Here is a 7115-nt window from a genome sequence, read left to right as displayed (position 1 = left end):
CTGATAAGGGATTAATCCTCGAATCGGACATTTCACTGAATATATCTGTAACCCATTTATCAGTAGGTTAACTAGGGCCATATTTAATATATCTGAGGCTACATAGCAACATGCATTGTACTGAATGACTAAATATGCAATCCAAGGCTGCATAGCAACAAGGAAGAGTGTTACCTTAATGTTCTGATGATGTCTAGATATACATGTAATAAAATCTTATATAATAGGATGGAGGGAGTGTTGTACTACATCATTTTTCAATTGTTGTTTAGTTTCTAATATTAATTTGGTGCTTTTAGGTACATATATCATTGCCAAAGATCCACACTTCGACCCTTTCTGCGTATGGGGCAATGAGATATTCATGAACCAGCATCAAGTGAGAAAACTGATAAACATTGTTATTAAAATGGGTCAAAAGATGTCAATCGAACTATTTGTTTACACTTTATGCAAGACAACAGTGAACTGCAGATGGTAAGTAAGAACCCTGTAGCCTTCTTTTTACTGCCCGTAATGAGTTGTGTTAGATGACAATATCTGAATTCTTTTGCAGTGGATCCTAAAGCAGTTTACTCAAGATTACCTCTCAAACTACATGATTGGCGGGCGGCCATCACAAGAGCACAATAGGGCCATTCCATTTCACCTTGTTCAGCAACCGGAATGTATGTCGCCTCTTTCTTTACCATCTGTAATAGTACAAGTATAAAACCCTGGTTCATCATTCTTTATTTGATGCCTATGTAATTCTTAAACATATGTACCTGTGAATCGAATAATGCATTGGTTGTTTGAACCTGATGGATATGAATAAAGCTATAGCCTACTTTCAAGTTTAAATTAGGTACAATTTTAAATAGCAGCAATTAAATTAGGGCTAAATTACGTTGTGCAGGTCATTACGTCACACACGGTTGGTAAAACATGAATGTTTGTGATATACACCATAATCCGAGACGGTTCACAGAGAGGAAACGTGTGAAAGCATGCACACAGTTGTCGTTTGCAAAGCGTGTGTGATGTCAGACACTATCACATATGGTGCGGGAAAACTAAATGTGTGTGATTGTCTACCTATCGTACACGGTTTATAATCAGGAACTGTTTGTGATGTGCTAGACATCGTAAAACTCTCGTGCCTGGAATCTTCCTGGAAAGCTCTCGTGCCTGGAATCTGCTTGGTTTTAGGTAAAACCACAAAACACTGACTGCGATGGCAATGCGAGCACAAACGAGTAGCAAGGATGAAGTGTTTGAGATATTCGAGATATCGAAAACGGTTATATAGGGACAACCGTATGCATCAAGGCTCTCTATCCCCGACGGTTTCTAGGTCGTGTGGGAAGAACCCCCTAGCGCCCACACTCACTTGACGACGGTTCCAAATGCCGTCGCGGAAAGGGGTTAAAAACAGTTTGTATAGCACTGACGCACACCAATGTTATATGCGTCCAGAAACTAAACTGAGTTTAACATGAAATAACAATTGATATGAGTTGTCACTGGAATAATAACATGAAATGGAACGAACTTTGATAAGCAGGGTGCGGGGAATCATAACTCTTTCAGGAACAAATTGCTACCGACCAAAATGAAAACTGAACATGTACTGGGAGAGATCTCACTGAACTGATGGGCTCTGAAATGTAGATGGCAAGGTGCACTCGGCCGCTCTACTGTGAGGGAGGTTTTCATTATCACCGACATCCTTGTTATATCGGGCAGGAGAGGTGTTGGTGATCTAGTCTGACCGCAATGAGTTGTGAGGCTTGGACTCTTTTAGGCACGTCACCTTAAGTAAAAACTGCAATTGGTGAGGCTAAACATAAATTGGTAATTAAGGAAGGCTACCAAACAAATGAAAGTAGCATTTTTTACATGACCGGTAGTTGTAGGTAATGGTTCATTGCTTTTTGTCATCCCGTATGATGTCAACAAGGATGCAGTAGCTCCCATCCTTGATGGACGCCCAGTTATCGTCGAAGAGCTTGAGGAGGCGCTTCAGGAACTAGCCAAACCTGCTTATTCGAGAAGCCAAGAGGCTTCATGAGCTCTAGCACTTTCCAGTAGCATTAGCATTGTTGGAAACCATGGGCTTTGATGAAGTGGTTCAGGGATCACTCCCAGTCAGTCCCACTGCTACTTGTGCTGCAGAGAACATGAATAAAAAGCAGATGGTGACTCATCGATTTTTCTTTACGATATATCTAAACTTCACAGAATTTTGAAACTTGCACTGACGATTTTTTAGGTGATATATCTAAACTTTACATAATTTTGAAGAAACTCGCTGCAAATCATTACTTTATTTACGTGATATATCTAAACTTACAGAATTTTGAAACTTGCACTGACAATTTTTCAGCACACGCACCAACTATTCTGTGATTTTTCATGGACTGACGATAGATTACACACCAAACTAATATCAAGTCTGGTACATAAATTCTCTATTCATGAACTGACAATAATTCTTCTATGTGGACTGAAGAAAAGAGAACAAAAATACACACATAACTGATGACAGAATACAGACTGAAGATGTCGGGATGATCTCGTGAACCTGTTACCCATAACTCCCTGATGTGGTACCTACAAGTTAATTTTTCAGATGTTGTGCATAGACTCGAACCTGTAGGTAAGGTAGGGACAGCGGTGGTCTTTGCACTGCGTCAAGCCAAAGTTGTTCCCGAACTTGCAAGAGCATCAATAGAATGTATTTTTTCAGAATTCAGTTCATGCTCGCAATTTCCTGATGTCCAAATTCACATGTGCAATCAGCATTTTTGGGTCTAAAGACTGAGAGGATGCAGAGGGTTGGACGATGGTGGAGTCTGTGGTGGCAGGACGGTGGGCGACAGGAGTTGGTGTCGACCAAGATGGGTCTCACGCGAGGGGACGATGGGTTGGCAGAGAGGCCGGCTGGCGGCGGGTATCTAGTGCATGGCCCCGACGGGGAGGGCGGCGCACAAGCGCATCATCTCCATGACCACCACCTTCCATCGCTGCTGTACCTGTAGTTTGCATCCCTAGCGTGCGCGTCGCCGCTGCAGAGGTCGTTGGTGGTTGAGAAGGCGGTTCCCCGCGGGGCCGAGGCTGCCGGCGCGCGGCGGAGGGGTAGTGAGAGGCGTGATGGGGGCACGGTGGACGGGGTTGGGACATATCAACAATGCTAAGGATGCTTTTTTTTTTAATTTTCGTCCTTGAGACATATCAACAAACTTAAAAGCACACTCACGGCCCTATATAGGGATGTTACTAGTTTTTTTGGTTCTTAAGAGACATAAACAAACACCTAGCAAGCACAAAGGTACTAATTTTTGTTTTCTGTTTTGACCTTGTTTTTTTCATAGCAAATTCGTGTCATATAAATGCAAAATCAAGACAAAAATGGTTGCGTCAAGTAGCAATCAGCAAGTAGCATCTGCACATGCACATAATTTTGAGAGTGAAAGAACAGAGAACAAGAGTCAAAGATGAAACAAAAACTTTTTTACTATTTCATAAAACAATCAGCTATGAGTTCAAGAGTCGAATTGGACAGAGTTCATCGACTATCAGCTATCAGTTCAGGCAAGCTACAGAGATGGAGAAAACTATTTTTTAGAATTGAACTGAATTGAAAAAACAAACTGAACTGAGTGTGTCGATTTACCGGAGGCAGGGGCGGCCGGGTGCGTGCTCGGCGCAGCGTGCCTCGTGCGGGAGTAAGCAAGAGGAGGAGGCAGCCGGGGGTGTGCTTGGCGCGCCACACATATAGGATAGAGTTCACCAAATATAAAGTATCAGTTCACAGATCAGAGAGAGAGCAGGTCGGCAAGCCATACAACATACAAAAATAAAACTTGTACAGTTGTACTCCCTTCGTAAACTAATATAAGAGTGTTTAGATTACTATTTTAGTTATCTAAACACTCTTATATTAGTTTACAGAGGGAGTACTACTGAAACAAATTGCTTCAAGCATTGCAAAATAAAAAAGGCATTTTTATCCCAAGCATCCTCCTTAAGTTCAACAAAAAAAACGTGATAGCAAAGGTGAGAGAGGACTGCTTACAAACGCATCCACAAAGGAGAAAATTTGAGAGCTACAAACGTAGCATGCATTTGAAAGGAAAATCTTCTCATGCAACTTCCTGATGCAATACTTGGATACTGAAATGTAGCTTCGCGCCACCAAGATCAAGACTCGCCACATGGAAGCAACTCAAATACCCAAGTTTTTTCTTCAAGGGTAACTCCAACATCCAAGATCTCACGGATTTAGAGCAACAAAATTAGGTGTTAACACAACAGTGGGATTGCCAATTTAGTGTACGCAATAATGTTAGTACTAAAATGAAATCATGTTGTCTAGCATCTAATGCAAAACACAATATTTTTGGAGTAAAGCAGAAGCCCAAAAAGAGCAGTAGCAGATGAATCAAACTTCCTACTTCCAGCTAAGTTTTCTGTTGTTGCAGTCCAATATAATCATTTTCACCTTCATTATCCATTGATAGTTCTAACCATAAATAACATAGCACAAGTTCAGTAGAATCACCTACAATAAACCAAGTTCATTCGCGGCAGCAACTTGGCAGGCTGCTACTTCATGCCCCCGGTAGCAAATTCTCATAGCAGAATGTAATTATACCGGAATAGCAAATACTCCGTCACGGTCAACACAAACAGCAGCAACACCAGATTGTTAACTCTACAATGAAATTCCCTACAATGTTCTACTTATATATTTATTATATTTGAACTTATCTTGTTTTCCTTGCGAACTTCACGAATTTTTTTCTATCATGAATTTTGTTTATTTGTTTCTTTTTTTCTCTGAGCTTACAGGGTTGAGGATTTTGAACTGACAGACACATTTTGCGCTAGAAGAACACAAACTCAATAATTCCTCTCCAAATACATTTATACCAACCTGAACTTACACAAGTGTTGTTGTCGCGCTCGTCCCCCAAGCCTCGTGGGTTGCACATGCAGCTTCAGATCCATGCGTTCTCATCACGGTGAGGGTGGGGATGCGATGGAGGTACCTGAGGTGGTGCGACGGTGGCCGGTGTGAGGAAGTATCGGGCCCGTCCGCGTTGACGAAGAAGAAGCGAGGAGTAGAGGGGTGTGGTGGCGCACAGCCGTGGTTGGGGGCGTGCTGGGGCGGGGCCCGGCGGCGGCACGCTGGGGCAGGGACCGGTCGGCGGCGTGCTGGGCTAGGGGCAGTCGGCAGCGCGCTGGGCCAGGGGCCGGTCGACGGCGCGCTGGTCCAGGGGCAGACGGCGGCGCGCTGGGAGATCGGGGCGTGCTGCTGGGTTACTTCTCATTAGTAAGTGGGCTTTGTTTCTTAGGTTAGCCATTTTTTGTCTGAACGGGCCCTACAGGGCGGAGGAGTAACAGAATAATATTCTATTCCTAGTAACATAATAACCCAGCCCTATATATGTATATATACACATATATTTTGTATTAATAATGTAGTCTACAAAGTCCGTCGCACAACCATGTAACTTCGTACTCCATTTCTAAATTTGTACTAGTCCTTTATACCGTATATTGCGCTACTCGTACTACTACCTCCCTCCTGTAACATAATAATATTCTGTTACTAGTAACATAATAACCCAGCCCTATATGTGTATATATACACATATATTTTGTATTACTAATGTAGCTTACAAAGTCCGTCGCACAACCATGTAACTTCGTACTCCATTTCTAAATTTGTACTAGTCTTCTATACCATATATTGCGCTACTCGTACTACTACCTCCCTCCTGGTTTACTGGTCCCCTTCGTAATTTGTGTCAAATTTTGACCATAAATTTAACTAACTAAATGTTAATGCATGTCACAAAAAATTATATCGTTGGATTTGTATTTGAACATAGTTTCCAATGATATAATTTTCAGTGACATGAATTGACATTTTATTAGTTAAACCTATGGTTAAAATGTGACACTAAATACGACTAGTAAGTACTACAGTAGTACTAGTATATATCGGTCAAATTATTCAGCATGTCCTCACATTGAATTAGCGTGACAACACGCTGTGCGTGAGGTGACACAAGCTAGAGTCTCGGCGGCGTGTTCGGTTCACCAAAGTGAGCCTCACCCCTCTCGTACTACAGTAGCACTCTCGCATTCTCTACAAAATCACTCTCCCATTCTCTCCCGGTCTCCCCGCCTCCCAGTCGCCGCCTTGTTCCAATCCATTTGGTACGATGAGCGATGAGCTACTGGAGTTGCTATATTTCATTGCAAGTAGTCAAAAGGAAGACGCTGAAAAAATCGATCTCAACAAGGATGCTCTTCAAGCTAGCCAGATGAAGGAAGGAACCAGCGAGGCTGCTCCTGTGAGTATTCGTCCAGTCGCCTGTATTATGATTTCGATCTTTATGGGGGTTTTCAAGTCTTAAGAGTCTACATGTAGTAATGAAGCCGAGACCCCAGTTTGTTCGGGTATGATGGACTTTATATTTGGAGTACCACTTATCTGTCGAAATCTTTCATTATTTACTTAAAACAGTTGATTTATCATACATTGAGTACCATTTAACTGGAATTAACCGATGCAAGTCCAAGAAAGATTGGCCGGTGCTGCCGGCTGGCGTCAAGTTTGACCCCACGGATCAGGAGCTGATCGAGCACCATGAGGCCAAAGTGAGTGCTGACAACGCAAGATCTCACCCTCTCATCGATTTGTTCGTACCAACCATCGACAGCGAGCACGGCATATGCTACACCCATCCTGAGAAACTTCGAGGTGAGACACCGATCGGCCGTCTACTTGCACAAACATATTCCTTTGTTTATAGCTTTATTTTTCTTTTTAGACGCAGACCTAGTGAAGCAATTACAATTTGACAGCTAATAAAAAGTGAAACAAGTGACTGCAACATGCTAAAGATGTTATGAAAATGCCAACTACGTACACTAAAACCTGTATTCTCCAATAGTGCAGGTATCACATTGAGTGGCCTAAGCAAGCATTTCTTGCAGCGCACCTCCAGGGCGTACAAAAGGGGCAGCGGATGCGTCGCAAGATAGTCAGAGTGCAGCATGCACGGGATGTGGCACAAGACCGACAATACCTTGCCGGTGATGGTCAACGGCCGGTA

At 42.7% G+C, this 7115-nt stretch overlaps 1 long non-coding RNA gene across 5 annotated transcripts; it reads right to left on the bottom strand.

Annotated features, from left to right (window-relative positions):
* Positions 1–380: 380 nt before the first annotated feature.
* LOC109741404 (uncharacterized) lies at positions 381–5333 on the bottom strand. 5 transcript variants are annotated; one of them, XR_012187714.1, is made up of 4 exons: positions 3659–5311; positions 1634–2151; positions 587–692; positions 381–507 (listed from the first exon to the last, which is right to left on the bottom strand). It is a non-coding gene; the product is annotated as an uncharacterized lncRNA (long non-coding RNA). The 5 variants fall into 5 exon arrangements; XR_012187713.1 differs by having other exon boundaries at positions 381–692; XR_005760076.3 differs by lacking the exons at positions 381–507; positions 587–692 and having other exon boundaries at positions 1404–2151; positions 3659–4257; positions 4922–5314.
* Between the last annotated feature and the right edge of the window lie 1782 nt (positions 5334–7115).

This window comes from Aegilops tauschii, chromosome 6 (genome assembly GCF_002575655.3).
Source record: "Aegilops tauschii subsp. strangulata cultivar AL8/78 chromosome 6, Aet v6.0, whole genome shotgun sequence".
Classification (NCBI taxonomy): domain Eukaryota; kingdom Viridiplantae; phylum Streptophyta; class Magnoliopsida; order Poales; family Poaceae; genus Aegilops; species Aegilops tauschii.
Note: the sequence above shows the minus strand (reverse complement) of the source record. Positions and strands in the feature narration are given on the sequence as shown.